The sequence below is a fragment of the Etheostoma spectabile genome, chromosome 24 (genome assembly GCF_008692095.1).
Source record: "Etheostoma spectabile isolate EspeVRDwgs_2016 chromosome 24, UIUC_Espe_1.0, whole genome shotgun sequence".
NCBI classification, from domain to species: domain Eukaryota; kingdom Metazoa; phylum Chordata; class Actinopteri; order Perciformes; family Percidae; genus Etheostoma; species Etheostoma spectabile.
Genome location: NC_045756.1, coordinates 15935161 through 15950852, shown reverse-complemented (window position 1 = coordinate 15950852; position 15692 = coordinate 15935161). Strand labels below are relative to the sequence as shown.

At 47.2% G+C, this 15692-nt stretch overlaps 12 non-coding genes and 1 pseudogene across 12 annotated transcripts; all 13 read left to right on the top strand.

The window, feature by feature from the left end:
* The first annotated feature begins 200 nt into the window (after positions 1–200).
* On the top strand, positions 201–365 carry LOC116674306 (U1 spliceosomal RNA). Its single transcript, XR_004328047.1, has one exon. It is a non-coding gene; the product is annotated as a U1 spliceosomal RNA (small nuclear RNA).
* A 382-nt stretch (positions 366–747) lies between these two features.
* On the top strand, positions 748–910 carry LOC116674300 (U1 spliceosomal RNA). Its single transcript, XR_004328041.1, has one exon. It is a non-coding gene; the product is annotated as a U1 spliceosomal RNA (small nuclear RNA).
* Positions 911–1289: 379 nt separating this feature from the next.
* On the top strand, positions 1290–1452 carry LOC116674303 (U1 spliceosomal RNA). The gene has a single exon (XR_004328044.1). It is a non-coding gene; the product is annotated as a U1 spliceosomal RNA (small nuclear RNA).
* A 382-nt stretch (positions 1453–1834) lies between these two features.
* On the top strand, positions 1835–1994 carry LOC116674308 (U1 spliceosomal RNA). The gene has a single exon (XR_004328049.1). It is a non-coding gene; the product is annotated as a U1 spliceosomal RNA (small nuclear RNA).
* A 380-nt stretch (positions 1995–2374) lies between these two features.
* Positions 2375–2538, top strand: LOC116674307 (U1 spliceosomal RNA). The gene has a single exon (XR_004328048.1). It is a non-coding gene; the product is annotated as a U1 spliceosomal RNA (small nuclear RNA).
* Positions 2539–2915: 377 nt separating this feature from the next.
* LOC116674302 (U1 spliceosomal RNA) lies at positions 2916–3078 on the top strand. Its single transcript, XR_004328043.1, has one exon. It is a non-coding gene; the product is annotated as a U1 spliceosomal RNA (small nuclear RNA).
* A 375-nt stretch (positions 3079–3453) lies between these two features.
* LOC116674265 (U1 spliceosomal RNA) lies at positions 3454–3617 on the top strand. The gene has a single exon (XR_004328018.1). It is a non-coding gene; the product is annotated as a U1 spliceosomal RNA (small nuclear RNA).
* A 372-nt stretch (positions 3618–3989) lies between these two features.
* LOC116674304 (U1 spliceosomal RNA) lies at positions 3990–4151 on the top strand. Its single transcript, XR_004328045.1, has one exon. It is a non-coding gene; the product is annotated as a U1 spliceosomal RNA (small nuclear RNA).
* Positions 4152–4533: 382 nt separating this feature from the next.
* LOC116674343 (U1 spliceosomal RNA) lies at positions 4534–4697 on the top strand. The gene has a single exon (XR_004328077.1). It is a non-coding gene; the product is annotated as a U1 spliceosomal RNA (small nuclear RNA).
* A 384-nt stretch (positions 4698–5081) lies between these two features.
* On the top strand, positions 5082–5245 carry LOC116674331 (U1 spliceosomal RNA). The gene has a single exon (XR_004328069.1). It is a non-coding gene; the product is annotated as a U1 spliceosomal RNA (small nuclear RNA).
* A 384-nt stretch (positions 5246–5629) lies between these two features.
* On the top strand, positions 5630–5793 carry LOC116674319 (U1 spliceosomal RNA). Its single transcript, XR_004328059.1, has one exon. It is a non-coding gene; the product is annotated as a U1 spliceosomal RNA (small nuclear RNA).
* A 381-nt stretch (positions 5794–6174) lies between these two features.
* LOC116674305 (U1 spliceosomal RNA) lies at positions 6175–6336 on the top strand. Its single transcript, XR_004328046.1, has one exon. It is a non-coding gene; the product is annotated as a U1 spliceosomal RNA (small nuclear RNA).
* Positions 6337–6717: 381 nt separating this feature from the next.
* On the top strand, positions 6718–6872 carry LOC116674266 (uncharacterized; annotated as a pseudogene).
* Positions 6873–15692: the final 8820 nt, after the last annotated feature.

Here is a 15692-nt window from a genome sequence, read left to right as displayed (position 1 = left end):
GCTGACCCTGCGAATTCCCAAATGTGGGGAATCTCGACTGCATAAAGGCTTTTGTGCAGCAGGTTGCTTCTGACATGCAGAACCAGCTTGCCCAGGTCTGCTACTGCGGAAAGCACTGAAATCTGTGGTATGATGCATTTAGCAACGTCAGCCAGAGTTCTGTGTCTGGAATGAAGTCCTTTTCTATGGCTCTTCCAACTCTACTTACCTGGCAGGGGAGATACCATGATCAAGAAGGTGGTTCACCCAGGGCGAGGCTTAACCATTGCACTCCGGTTATGCTGACCCCTGCGAATTCCCCAAATGTGGGAATCTCGACTGCATAATTGTGTAGTAGGGGGGGACTGCGTTCGCGCCTCTCCCCTGACATAATGTTGAAAAAATAAACAGTTCTTACCTCATGATGTCCTGTAGAGTGCATGCAAGCAACTTTGCTGGACTATGCATTTTGTCATAAATTTAGATGCCAGTGACGAATGGGTGTGGCCTTTTGGTGTGACCGAGGAGTGCGTGTTCTCCCTTCCCAGGTTTTTCTCTCTTTGCGGGAATCAATGTACTTCAATTTTTCCAATGCTGGCATGCTCAGGTTAAAGGCTTTTGTGCAGCAGGTTTGCTTTCTGACATGCAGAAACAGCTTGCCCAGGTCTGCTACTGCGGAAGCACTGAACTCTGGTATGATGCATTTTAGCAACCGTCAGCCAGAGTTCTGTGTCTGGGAATGAAGTCCTTTCTCTGGCTCTTCCAACTATACTTACCTGGCAGGGGAGATACCATGATCAAGAAGGTGGTTCACCCAGGCGAGGCTTAACCATTGCACTCCGGTTATGCTGACCCCTGCGAATTCCCCAAATGTGGGAATCTCGACTGCATAATTTGTGGTAGTGGGGGACTGCGTTCGCGCTCTCCCCTGAACTACTGTTGAAAAAAAAACAGTTTTACCTCATGATGTCCTGTAGAGTGCATGCAAGCAACTTTGCTGGACTATGCATTTTGTCATAAATTTGGATGCCAGTGACGAATGGGTGTGGCCTTTGGTTGTGACCGAGTTGCGTGTTCTCCCTTCCAAGGTTTTTCTCTCTTTGCGGGAATCAATGTACTTCAATTTTCCAATGCTGGCATGCTCAGGTTAAAGGCTTTTGGGCAGCAGGTTTGCTTTCTGACATGCAGAAACAGCTTGCCCAGGTCTGCTACTGCGGAAAGCACTGAACTCTGGTATGATGCATTTTAGCAACCGTCAGCCAGAGTTCTGTGTCTGGGAATGAAGTCCTTTTCTCTGGCTCTTCCAACTCATACTTACCTGGCAGGGGAGATACCATGATCAAGAAGGTGTTCACCCAGGGCGAGGCTTAACCATTGCACTCCGGTTATGCTGACCCCTGCGAATTCCCCAAATGTGGGAATCTCGACTGCATAATTTGTGGTAGTGGGGGACTGCGTTCGCGCGCTCCCCCTGAACATACTGTTGAAAAAAAACAGTTCTTTACCTCATGATGTCCTGTAGAGTGCATGCCAGCAACTTTTTGGACTATCATTTTGTCATAAATTTGGATGCCAGTGACGAATGGGTGTGGCCTTTTGGTTGTGACCGAGTTGCGTGTTCTCCCTTCCAAGGTTTTTCTCTCTTTGCGGGAATCAATGTACTTCATTTTTCCAATGCTGGCATGCTCAGGTTAAAGGCTTTTGTGCAGCAGGTTTGCTTTCTGACATGCAGAAACAGCTTGCCCAGGGTTGTACTGCGGCGGAAAGCACTGAACTCTGGTATGATGCATTTTAGCAACCGTCAGCCAGAGTTCTGTGTCTGGGAATGAATCCTTTTCTCTGGCTCTTCCAACTCATACTTACCTGGCAGGGGAGATACCATGATCAAGAAGGTGGTTCACCCAGGGCGAGGCTTAACCATTGCACTCCGGTTATGCTGACCCTGCGAATTCCCCAAATGTGGGAATCTCGACTGCATATTTGTGGTAGTGGGGGACTGCGTTCGCGCTCCCCTGAACATAATGTTGAAAAAATAAACAGTTCTTACCTCATGATGTCCTGTAGAGTGCATGCCAGCAACTTTGCTGGACTATGCATTTTGTCATAAATTGGATGCCAGTGACGAAGGGTGTGGCCTTTGGTTGTGACCGAGTTGCGTGTTCTCCCTTCCAAGGTTTTCTCTCTTTGCGGGAATCAATGTACTTCAATTTTTCCAATGCTGGCATATGCTCAGGTTAAAGGCTTTTGTGCAGCAGGTTTGCTTTCTGACATGCAGAAACAGCTTGCCCAGGTCTGCTACTGCGGAAAGCACTGAACTCTGGTATGATGCATTTAGCAACGTCAGCCAGAGTTCTGTGTCTGGGAATGAAGTCCTTTTCTCTGGCTCTTCCAACTCATACTTACCTGGCAGGGGAGATACCATGATCAAGAAGGTGGTTCACCCAGGGCGAGGCTTAACCATTGCACTCCGGTTATGCTGACCCCTGCGAATTCCCCAATGTGGGAATCTCGACTGCATAATTTGTGGTAGTGGGGGGACTGCGTTCGCGCTCTCCCCTGAACATAATGTTGAAAAAAAAACAGTTCTTACCTCATGATGTCCTGTAGAGTGCATGCCAGCAACTTTGCTGGACTATGCATTTTGTCATAATTTGGATGCCAGTGACGAATGGGTGTGGCCTTTTGGTTGTGACCGAGTTGCGTGTTTCCCTTCCAAGGTTTTTCTCTCTTTGCGGGAATCAATGTACTTCAATTTTTCAATGCTGGCATGCTCAGGTTAAAGGCTTTTGTGCAGCAGGTTTGCTTCCTGACATGCAGAAACAGCTGCCCAGGTCTGCTACTGCGGAAAGCACTGAACTCTGGTGATGCATTTTAGCAACCGTCAGCCAGAGTTCTGTGTCTGGGAATGAAGTCCTTTTCTCTGGCTCTTCCAACTCATACTTACCTGGCAGGGGAGATACCATGATCAAGAAGGTGGTTCACCCAGGGCGAGGCTTAACCATTGCACTCCGGTTATGCTGACCCTGCGAATTCCCCAAATGTGGGAATCTCGACTGCATAATTTGTGGTAGTGGGGGACTGCGTTCGCGCTCTCCCTGAACATACTGTTGAAAAATAAAACAGTTCTTACTCATGATGTCCTGTAGAGTGCATGCAGCAACTTTGCTGGACTATCATTTGTCATAAATTTGGATGCCAGTGACGAATGGGTGTGGCCTTTTGGTTGTGACCGAGTTGCGTGTTCTCCCTTCCAAGGTTTTTCTCTCTTTGCGGGAATCAATGTACTTCAATTTTCCAATGCTGGCATGCTCAGGTAAAGGCTTTGTGCAGCAGGTTTGCTTTCTGACATGCAGAAACAGCTTGCCCAGGTCTGCTACTGCGGAAAGCACTGAACTCTGGTATGATGCATTTAGCAACCGTCAGCCAGAGTTCTGTGTCTGGGAATGAAGTCCTTTTCTCTGGCTCTTCCAACTCATACTTACCTGGCAGGGGAGATACCATGATCAAGAAGGTGGTTCACCCAGGGCGAGGCTTAACCATTGCACTCCGGTTATGCTGACCCCTGCGAATTCCCCAAATGTGGGAATCTCGACTGCATAATTTGTGGTAGTGGGGGACTGCGTTCGCGCTCTCCCCTGAACATAATGTTGAAAAAAAAACAGTTCTTACCTCATGATGTCCTGTAGAGTGCATGCCAGCAACTTTGCTGGACTATGCATTTTGTCATAAATTTAGATGCCAGTGACGAATGGGTGTGGCCTTTTGGTTGTGACCGAGTTGCGTGTTCTCCCTTCCAAGGTTTTTCTCTCTTTGCGGGAATCAATGTACTTCAATTGGCATGCTCAGGTTAAAGGCTTTTGTGCAGCAGGTTTGCTTTCTGACATGCAGAAACAGCTTGCCCAGGTCTGCTACTGCGGAAAGCACTGAACTCTGGTATGATGCATTTTAGCAACCGTCAGCCAGAGTTCTGTGTCTGGGAATGAAGTCCTTTTCTATGGCTCTTCCAACTCATACTTACCTGGCAGGGGAGATACCATGATCAAGAAGGTGGTTCACCCAGGGCGAGGCTTAACCATTGCACTCCGGTTATGCTGACCCCTGCGAATTCCCCAAATGTGGGAATCTCGACTGCAATTTGTGGTAGTGGGGGACTGCGTTCGCGCTCTCCCCCTGAACATACTGTTGAAAAATAAACAGTTCTTACCTCATGATGTCCTGTAGAGTGCATGCCAGCAACTTTGCTGGACTATCATTTTGTCATAAATTTGGATGCCAGTGACGAATGGGTGTGGCCTTTTGGTTGTGACCGAGTTGCGTGTTCTCCCTTCCAAGTTTTTCTCTCTTTGCGGGAATCAATGTACTTCAATTTTTCCAATGCTGGCATGCTCAGGTTAAAGGCTTTTGTGCAGCAGGTTTGCTTTCTGACATGCAGAAACAGCTTGCCCAGGTCTGCTACTGCGGAAAGCACTGAACTCTGGTATGATGCATTTTAGCAACCGTCAGCCAGAGTTCTGTGTCTGGGAATCAAGTCCTTTTCTCTGGCTCTTCCAACTCATACTTACCTGGCAGGGGAGATACCATGATCAAGAAGGTGGTTCACCCAGGGCGAGGCTTAACCATTGCACTCCGGTTATGCTGACCCCTGCGAATTCCCCAAATGTGGGAATCTCGACTGCATAATTTGTGGTAGTGGGGGACTGCGTTCGCGCTCTCCCCTGACCATAATGTTGAAAAAATAAACAGTTCTTACCTCATGATGTCCTGTAGAGTGCATGCGAGCAACTTTGCTGGACTATGCATTTTGTCATAAATTTGGATGCCAGTGACGAATGGGTGTGGCCTTTTGGTTGTGACCGAGTTGCGTGTTCTCCCTTCCAAGGTTTTTCTCTCTTTGCGGGAATCAATGTACTTCAATTTTTCCAATGCTGGCATGCTCAGGTTAAAGGCTTTTGTGCAGCAGGTTTGCTTTCTGACATGCAGAAACAGCTTGCCCAGGTCTGCTACTGCGGAAAGCACTGAACTCTGGTATGATGCATTTTAGCAACCGTCAGCCAGAGTTCTGTGTCTGGGAATGAAGTCCTTTTCTCTGGCTCTTCCAACTCATACTTACCTGGCAGGGGAGATACCATGATCAAGAAGGTGGTTCACCCAGGGCGAGGCTTAACCATTGCACTCCGGTTATGCTGACCCCTGCGAATTCCCCAAATGTGGGAATCTCGACTGCATAATTTGTGGTAGTGGGGGACTGCGTTCGCGCTCTCCCCTGAACATAATGTTGAAAAAAAAAACAGTTCTTACCTCATGATGTCCTGTAGAGTGCATGCCAGCAACTTTGCTGGACTATGCATTTTGTCATAAATTTGGATGCCAGTGACGAATGGGTGTGGCCTTTTGGTTGTGACCGAGTTGCGTGTTCTCCCTTCCAAGGTTTTTCTCTCTTTGCGGGAATCAATGTACTTCAATTTTTCCAATGCTGGCATGCTCAGGTTAAAGGCTTTTGTGCAGCAGGTTTGCTTCCTGACATGCAGAAACAGCTTGCCCAGGTCTGCTACTGCGGAAAGCACTGAACTCTGGTATGATGCATTTTAGCAACCGTCAGCCAGAGTTCTGTGTCTGGGAATGAAGTCCTTTTCTCTGGCTCTTCCAACTCATACTTACCTGGCAGGGGAGATACCATGATCAAGAAGGTGGTTCACCCAGGGCGAGGCTTAACCATTGCACTCCGGTTATGCTGACCCCTGCGAATTCCCCAAATGTGGGAATCTCGACTGCATAATTTGTGGTAGTGGGGGACTGCGTTCGCGCTCTCCCCTGAACATAATGTTGAAAAATAAACCGTTCTTACCTCATGATGTCCTGTAGAGTGCATGCCAGCAACTTTGCTGGACTATGCATTTTGTCATAAATTTGGATGCCAGTGACGAATGGGTGTGGCCTTTTGGTTGTGACCGAGTTGCGTGTTCTCCCTTCCAAGGTTTTCTCTCTTTGCGGGAATCAATGTACTTCAATTTTTCCAATGCTGGCATGCTCAGGTTAAAGGCTTTTGTGCAGCAGGTTTGCTTTCTGACATGCAGAAACAGCTTGCCCAGGTCTGCTACTGCGGAAAGCACTGAACTCTGGTATGATGCATTTTAGCAACCGTCAGCCAGAGTTCTGGTCTGGGAATGAAGTCCTTTTCTCTGGCTCTTCCAACTCATACTTACCTGGCAGGGGAGATACCATGATCAAGAAGGTGGTTCACCAGGGCGAGGCTTAACCATTGCACTCCGGTTATGCTGACCCTGCGAATTCCCCAAATGTGGGAATCTCGACTGCATAATTTGTGGTAGTGGGGGACTGCGTTCGCGCTCTCCCCTGAACATAATGTTGAAAAAATAAACAGTTCTTACCTCATGATGTCCTGTAGAGTGCATGCCAGCAACTTTGCTGGACTATGCATTTTGTCATAAATTTGGATGCCAGTGACGAATGGGTGTGGCTTTTGGTTGTGACCGAGTTGCGTGTTCTCCCTTCCAAGGTTTTCTCTCTTTGCGGGAATCAATGTACTTCAATTTTTCCAATGCTGGCATGCTCAGGTTAAAGGCTTTTGTGCAGCAGGTTTGCTTTCTGACATGCAGAAACAGCTTGCCCAGGTCTGCTACTGCGGAAAGCACTGAACTCTGGTATGATGCATTTTAGCAACCGTCAGCCAGAGTTCTGTGTCTGGAATGAAGTCCTTTTCTCTGGCTCTTCCAACTGATACTTACCTGGCAGGGGAGATACCATGATCAAGAAGGTGGTTCACCCAGGGCGAGGCTTAACCATTGCACTCCGGTTATGCTGACCCCTGCGAGCGGCGATGCGCCGAATGGTAGTGCAATTATCCTTGAGTGTCATAGGTCAAGAGTCTGTGTTAGCTAGTCATTTACATATGCCTTCCCCCCAAGGAGGATCTTCAAGGAGTTGACTGTACATGTGACCTTTGACATCATCAAAACAAACAGTAAGGTTCCCTATCTGTCAAGAAATAAAGGGATACAGTTTGTGTATTAATGCACATCACTGATCCAAAGTTGCTGTTTATATTAAAACTTTTATAATAGTTGCAATGGCACATCACAATTTCATAGTTGCACTAAGCATAATCCTCTGCATTCATTTTAATTACTTTTAGTCTTCTTAGTTGCACACCAAGTCCCACCTGGTATGCTTCTTCATGGCTTTGTCATGTTAATCAACAGAAGGAATGATTAAATGTATGTATTGCAATACCGTTGCTATATTTAAGTGTGTGTATGGACAAAAGCTATTCAAAAGTCTGTCAGTGTAATTCTTTTGCTCCCTTTCTTTCAATAAAGTAGCTGGATTCAAAAGAAATGTATGGTTGTGTGAGCACTTTTTTATTTTCCCTAGACACCACTTATTCATATGCTTAGGATGAAGGATTAGATGTATTTATTGTAATACCTTTGCTATATTTCGTGTGTGTGTGGTGTGTGTTGTGGGTGTGTGTGGTGTGTGTGTGTGTGTGTGTGTGTGTGTGTACAAAAGTGATTAAAAAGTCATGCCATGTAATTCTGCTTGCTCCTCCACTTAGTCATATGCCTCTTATGGCACTTAACTGTTTTTCCAACAGAAGCCATTTGTTTATATATTGTTTATAGGCCATTATGGGGGCATTTTGAAAAGTGTGATGCACATTTAAAGGCATTTGTTACTCTATAGGCCCCATGTCTTCACTTTAAATTATTCTGCAACATGTGTTGAATCCTTTGACAATGAATCAATTTACAGACACTCTCATGACTCATTGTGACTGAATTTTATTCAGTACTGCAGCAAACTTGCCAGTATCCAAGTTAAAGAGCAATGTTGACACCAGAACACAGTAAACAGCTGATGACAGTGCAGAGAACAAAAGATAAGGGGCACTTTAAGACCAGAGAACATAGAATGTAGAACAGTCAAACTTATACACAAGAACTATATAAACTATTTACAATGGGCCCTCACAAAGTGCATGACATGTTTTATTTAACCAGGTAGAAAACACTGCTCAAATGTAATAACTAGCCAAAATACAGTTAGTGCAAATTGGGGTCTGGTTAGTGATGTAGCTGAGTAATAACAATATATATGAATACACAGTCTATATGAAAGCTGAAATTAGTAAAGAGTCAGTATACAGTTAGTGCAAGTTGTGGTCTAGTTAGTAATATGATAAGGTAAAGTAATTTAGACTATTAGTCCCACACTGGGGAAAATTCCTGTGCTACAGCAGCTCAGAAGAGAAAAAAATACACATCAGAATAACACAGATACACTAAGTTGATTAAAAAAAAGAAAGTGTAAGAAATAGAAAACACATAATTAGTTATTATAATAAAGTAATAAAACAAACATATTTCCAAAATAAACACCCTTATATAAACAGACAGTATATAAACAGATATACAGATGAGTAAGATGCGGATGAATAGAAATAAAATATTGCATAGTTGAATGTAACAGAGTAATAAAAATAGATAAATATGTATAGTGCAGAATATTGCCCAGTGATGGCTCGTATCACAGAAACAGTGCTACATTATAATGTATTAAAGAGTTTGACTGCTGCTTAAATTAAGAATCTTCAGAAGCACTCCTTCATGCACTGAGGGTGCCGCAGTTTGCTGAAGGAGCTGCTCAGTGTCAATAACACAATAAACATGAATAGGCAGTCTAAAAAAATGTTAAAATGTAGGAAAGAGTTAATATACAGTTAGTGCAAATATGTATATATAAATGCTGAAATGGTCAAATAGGGAAACAGTGCAGAGGACCAATGGTGCCACGTTAAAGGGCACTTGTAAGACCAGACCCCGCATAAAAACTCAAAACGTAGAACATTAACACATATATACACTATTTACAATATACACTATTTATAATGGGCCAGACGTGTCCTTCTCCAATCCATCCACAACAGAGACAAAATGTTCAAAGTTTTTAAATTTTCTGTTCTCCAGTCCCTTGGAGGGTGAAATGTTGATTGCAGGGCAAAATGTCTTTTTTTGGTATTTTTGTGTCCCTGTATTTTGTGCCCGCACGCTTGCAGGTCGGGAGATGCTGCACCCTCTTAAGCTTAACGCCCAGTCCTGTGGGGTGGTCTGACATTTTCCTCTTGTACTGTGTCGATCGAGACCATGACGATCCTACCACAGGGTTCTGCCAGAGGCCGGCTGAACAGCTGGTCTGATGGGCACAGGCGGAGTGATCGGGACGGACGCCTGACCAGCAGGCTGCGTGGAGGAGGGGCCCGCAGACTGGGAAACAAAGGGCAGCACAGGCCTGGTGATGGTGGAGGTGGCGGGGATTCTCCTAACCGGCAGAGGCAGTGGTGGCTGAGGAGGAAGCTGTGGAAGAGGCTGTGGCGTCGTCACCAGCATGTTGGTCCGTCCCTTCAAGACCTTTGTGCCGGCTGTGCTGGGCGTGGGGACATACTCCATAACGGGGTAGTCAGGTGGTGGGAGGACGGCAGGCTGGCGTGGTGCAGGAGGCAGCTTTTCAGATGACACCGAGTTGGTCTTGGAGATGACGGCTGGCTGCCTGGTGGCGTGCAGGTTCACCAGCCTCTCTTGCTGGCGGATGAAGTCCCTCACTGTTTTGTGTTTATTTTTGGGAGAGGGATGCCTGCCTTGCACAGGACTGGGTCATCCACCAAGACTCTGTGCTGGATCCTGTCATAGGCATTAAGGATCCTGGTTTTCTCGGGGCTGGAGCGAGAGGCCTTAGGGGCGCGCAGCCACAGGAGCTTGACAAGCACATACATGAGGCGATTGTTCTGCATACTGATGTCCTGCTGTGCTGGCGCGTACCTTTTGGCCATCTTGACTCTCTGGATCAAGGCGGCGTCAGCAAGATCATCCCTCTTGGTTCGGCAGTACAATGTGTTGCCCCAGTGTGTGCGGTACAGCTGGTGGTATTTCTGCGGCTGCTTGTCGTGCTCCTCCACCGCATTCCAGGATTCAAGGACCCTGTTCCTTTGCTCCGTGTTGAGGAGCAGCTTCAGGTCTGTCAAGCCGACCTCCACCAGCGCAGCACAGAAGGCCTCCAGCTTCTTAAACCCGGGCAGAGGATTGTCACTGCAGACATCCTCCTGTAAAACACACACGGAGACACACACCCAGAGAAAAGTAGGTAAGTTCCAGTGCGTACAATATCTTGTTTTTAGCGGTCACATGTATCACTCTATATTCTTCTATCAGACAAGTAGGTACTCTACTCACAAATGCCGGAGGGTTGACCGTAGCAGTCTCACTGCTGATTAATGTCATGTGGGGCTCAACAGCAGGATGGTCCTCGTCGCTCTGGTACGCCTCGTCCGCTTCGGCATCTGGGTCGGCCTGCCCGGGCTGAATGACCTCCTCCTCTGGCCCGGGACCGTCGTTGACGATGCCCTTAAGAGAGAAGGACTCTCCCGTGCTCTGGCTGAAAAGATATTCCAGCCCAAGCAGCTCGTCCGACTGGACGTCGGCAGGGGCCCGGAAGTTCTCCTCCACAGTCTCACCAAACAGCAGCTGGCAGCGGGCATTGAGGCGGTCAATGAGTGGCGCTGAGTAGACTCGGTGGTGCCGGCCTCTGCCCTTAAATACGGCGTCCGAGCTGCGGTTGGAGTTCCACCTGGCAATTCCACTGATGAGGTAGACCTGGTAAGGCCGTGCCGCACAGTGTGGACCTGAACATCACAACAACAGGTATCAGGTATTATTGGGCAGGTATGCACAAAAACAAGGAATTTGACTTCGGATTATCTTTCTCTCAAAGTAAAACACTCACTTATAATGATAAAAACAGAAATAGAAGTATACAGTATAACAATGGAGTTTTAATAGAGAAAATTATACAACAACAATTGAAGAGAGAGAAGGAATAGTGCAATAGTGTTCTGAGATTAAGATTTAAATTTAAATACAGTGCAAGACAGTTCAGTGCAATGGTTATATAGTAATAATAAAAGTGTAAGATTGAAAATATTCATGAGGTACATGAACAGGACAGTGTTGATTGGCTTTATTACGTGTAAGGGTAGGGCTATTTCTTACCAGTATTATTAAAGTATTACAAAAGTGACACGTGTTGTCTTTTTATGCTGTTAAAGAAGTCATTTGTCCCTTTAGATTACCTGGAATCATATGGGGCAGTGACTTGTGGAACCCCTCCAGGCTGTTGCTCCCACGCAGGCCTTGTAATAAGGTAGGTCCACACCATTGATGGTCGTTGTGCGAGCAACCCGGTACATGGCCATGCCTGGTGGGTCCTGGATGCATTCCAGGTGTCGCTGCTGGCTGGCCCACATCTCATCAATGGCTGCTGTAAACATAAAACACACACACACACACACACACACACACAGGTGCATGGTGAGCTGTTGTTGTTTTGCACATTGTGTGTGTGTGTGTGTGTGTGTGGTGTGTGTGTGTGTGTGTGTGTGTGTGCGCATGATTGAGGTGTTTTTTCTTACCAGGGGACTTAAAGAGGCTGACGCCGCTCTCGTCGAGCCCTGCTGGACCCTTGAGCTCTTCAATGACCAGGGGACAAGACGAAATGTCTCCTGGGCACCAAGGGTGAGACGCCGGACATGGTGTTGCAGCTGGTCTCGGGAGATGTAACGCCGGACCACATCCTCGTCCGTCACCACCTCCAGTGTGGTCGGGTCTTTGGCCCTCACAGCCGTGATGAGTAGCTGGAGGTCCTCACGGTTATAGGCCAGCACTGCCCCGCCCAGCGCAGACTTGAAGGCGGCATACTTGGAGTGGGCCTCGGTCCGCAGAGCAGCATCGAAGCGATGGATCCAGTGGAAAATGTCCAGCCTAACCACCATCCCGTTGTCCACCCAAGGCTGGAAGAGCGTCTCCACGGCCGTCGGACCCTGTGCCTTGCAGCACCCCCTGTCAATGTAAAGGATCTTGGGTACGGGTTGATTGGCGAGCCGGAACCGCTCCACCACGCCATGGCACATGGGCCCAAGCTTCTCCACAGACTCCTCACAGGTGAGGACAAAGGACACAATCTGGGAGAACTCGTTGCCGATGCTGGTGAACCACTCGGCCGAGCCCTTGCCCTCCCCAGACAATTTCTTCACCACCTACAACAAAACAAACAAATACACACAGTTAAGTTTAGTTTTGCATAATGTGGTGATTCCCTGTGACCACTTGTATGTCAACACACTTTGGTTAACTTGCCTTCTTTGTGGAGTCCATTTTCAGGACGATGCCAAACGTGGAGAGTATCTGGCTCCGGTAGTCCTGAACGTTGTCTGCCTCGGCCAGGAGGAAGGCGTGCCGCAGGAGACGTGCGCAGGGTAGCTCTCTGGGAAGAGGTGCCGCCTGGAAGTCCCCGTGGCCCAATGCAGAGACGATGCCTCCAGGTTTCACCAAGGCCATGAGGAGCGTGGTGTAGAGGTCTTTCCTCTGATGGTAGTCCTCCATGTGGTTCTCCTGCACCTGCCGCCACACCTTAATCATAGTGTTACCCTCTGTGCGGTCACGCAGGAGGCGGATAACAGTTTTGTCCACCCCACGCTTTGCGGTCAGCACGGCCGGAAACCTGGCCCGATGAGCCTCGCTCAGCTGCTGCAGGATGACGTCGTCCCACGCCAGCCACCGACCCATGGGACCACTCTCTCCGCCCCTGGCAGCCTTGAGACACGGCCCGCAGGAAACGACCTCTGTTGCCATGGTGTACCAACCGGACACATCGCAGATGTGACGTACCTAAAACACACATCAGAGAGAGAGCGAGAGAGGGAGGAAGGGAGAGAGAGAGATCACGCATCAATCACAGATCAGCATTCATGTGTCTTAAGTAGTCAATACTGATGTAAGTATTACTCTAAACACAAGTGTGAAGAGACTGAGCCTTACCCTGGTGTGGTAACCAGACTTGGTGAGGTGCGTGTTGCCTCCGGCCCCAGCGCACTTATCACCGCGCGGACACTTCAGGGAGCACCGCCACACTCCAATGGGGCGCCAGAAGAAGACACGGCTGCGGAAAAAGGCCTGTGGAGCGGGGATGCCGCCGCTAACAAAGCCGGGTGGCTCAGGGGGGTAAAACCACATCCGGTCAGACTTCAGGACGCGCCGCCTTCTAATGATGCCTTTTATGTCCTTATACATTTGCACAGGTGTAAAGAGGCCTCTCTCGCTGTCCTCCTTCAGCCAGGGGATGTCTGCAGAGGGGATGCCATGGGACTCTTCCCACAGCCGCACCCATCCTTCCAGCTCCACCTGCAAGACGAGACATACAACACACAGCATTTAGTTATTCATTTTCCGTAATGTGGTTGTAAGTAACCAGGGATTTTATGAAATGCATTAACATTGCTTGTGTATGTTGTGATTTTAAACTTACAGGAGAGTCACTCTGCGGCAAGGTGGTACCAGACGCAGGCTGGCTGTTGGAGGTCGATGGCGGCTCCTCAGGGCGAGCATCAGGGGGAGACTGACCAGGCGCTGAAGATGGCAGGGGCGTCTGCTGCTTGGTACTCTCACTAAAGGCAGCCTTGCTGGTGGAGGGCAGTGAGGGCAGCTGGGGCTTCTGCTGCTTGCTGCGCTTTGCTTTTTTGCTGGTAGACAGAGGAGACTGCTCGGGACGCTCTGCAGTTGCTGGCACACTGGTGGAGAGCGGCGGCTGTTTGGGATGGGATTTGTTGGGCAAGAGCTCCCCATGGCTCTCAAAGGTGACGAGGGCATCCACCAACATGGTGTCGTCCAGAGTCTCATCGGACCATGATGAGTGGGAGGTGACAGCTGCTGCAGGGGACCTTGAAGAGCTGGAAGTGGCGGCAGCAGGAGTGGCATCCTGTGGAGGCTTCTGTGAATTACAGGAGGATAGTGTGAGCTTTTTAATCTAAAGAACCTGAATTGGACAGGTTTGCATAAACAAACTAAGAATGTGATACTAGGATTTTGCTGTCAAAGTACAACACAATTACTTCTCATATAAAGAATAAAAACAGAAATGACATTTAGAAATATAAAAATTACCTATAAGTATACAGTATAACACTACAAATTTACTAAAAATATACAATAACAAATTGAAGAGAGGGAAGGAATAGGAATATTGGTCTGAAATTAAGATTTAATTATAAATATAGTGAGAGACAGTTCAGTGCAATAGTCATACATAGGACAAATCTATCTGTAAAATTCTGTTTATAATAGTATTAATTTCTATATTTATACACTAATTATCATTCACTCAAAATCACTTAAAAATCCTTTGCTCCTAAGTTGCCAGTAGGCCTAAAACAATGTAGTTACCTCTTTGTCAAGAATGTAGTGACGAAAGCGCTTGAGTGACTTGGAGGTGATGTCGCTCTCCTTCATCAGCAGCCACTGCTTGACAGATGAGTGAGCCTCCTGCGCCATCTTCCGCTCTTGCTCACTCCCAGCTCCAAGGTCTACCTGGTGGTGCTTGTGCAGACTGTACCACTGCCACATCTCAAGAAAAGTAAAGGACCTGAAGCGGCCCATGCCGTAAATGGCCCTGTCAATATTGATCTCAAGGTGGCAGGAGACTGGTGGAAAGAGCTGCACGTAGTTCAGCAGGCTGTCCTTCACCCACTCATCGTTGATGGCTGCACGCCTCCCTGGCTGACGGCTCTCCTTGATGTGGCGGTCAATGAGACTGAAATACATACATATGTCATTGTTAGTTTCAGTAAAGGGAAACTGTAGTGTGGTTTGGTTTGGTTTTCTGGGAAATGCTCAGTGTTGGAGAGTTGTTTCAAACATGTTATACATTATGGATTACTAGTTACTGCCTTCTGAGAGTAATTACTTATTACAATATTACTGTCTCTGCGTTGTAATGCATGTTACTGAGATTGTAACAGGTATAATATTACCAAAGATGTATTAGTAATGCGTTATATTGCGTATTAGAATAAATAACTGTAATTGCGTTACTTTGTGACTTTTTTACTCCCAACACTGGAAATGCTTACTATTTGACGTATCCCACGTCGTTCTCCACCAACCACTTGAAGGTCCTACCAGTGTAGCGCCCAAATGTTAACATCAGCTTTCCTAGGTACTGTGCCTCAGTGGGCCTTTCCAGACCACAGCTCCTTTTTGCTGAAGACAAAACAGGTTATAACCTTAGTGAACAAGCATGCAAAAGCTCTAGTGTACCACATTAGGCTGTCATTGCTTGTAGTATAACTGCAATTCAAAGATGTTACCTTCCTCGAAGGCAGTCTTGGGATCCCTCAGCCTGTGGTCCTGTGGTCCCGCAAACTGACTTCTTCCCTGCTGGGCCTTGGCTTCCTTTGAAGCTTTTAGCAGGCATTGTTGCCTCTCCGCAGGTAGGCTGGTGTCGACAATTTGGAGGGCTGGCAGCAAAGGATCCATGTCCTGAAATTGGCAACAGACTATTATCAATACCTGATATTGGCAACAGGCTTTTATCAAAATCCTAGTTACCTTCAGTACGGCCTGTTGACGGTGTGCAGGGGCCTCTGGGTTGACAATGATCTTTGCTTAAAGATACTGAAACACACTTAAAACAGTAACAGCACATTAGTATTTTTATTTTAATATTTCATATAATGTATTCAGTTTCTAATATGACAATGCATGTTGGTGTACAAAAGGTCATTGATACCCTTTTATCACACAGCGAGGGAGGAGGAAGTGTCAGAGCAGAATGACAACTGCTCAATCCTGATTAATCTTCTGATGAAT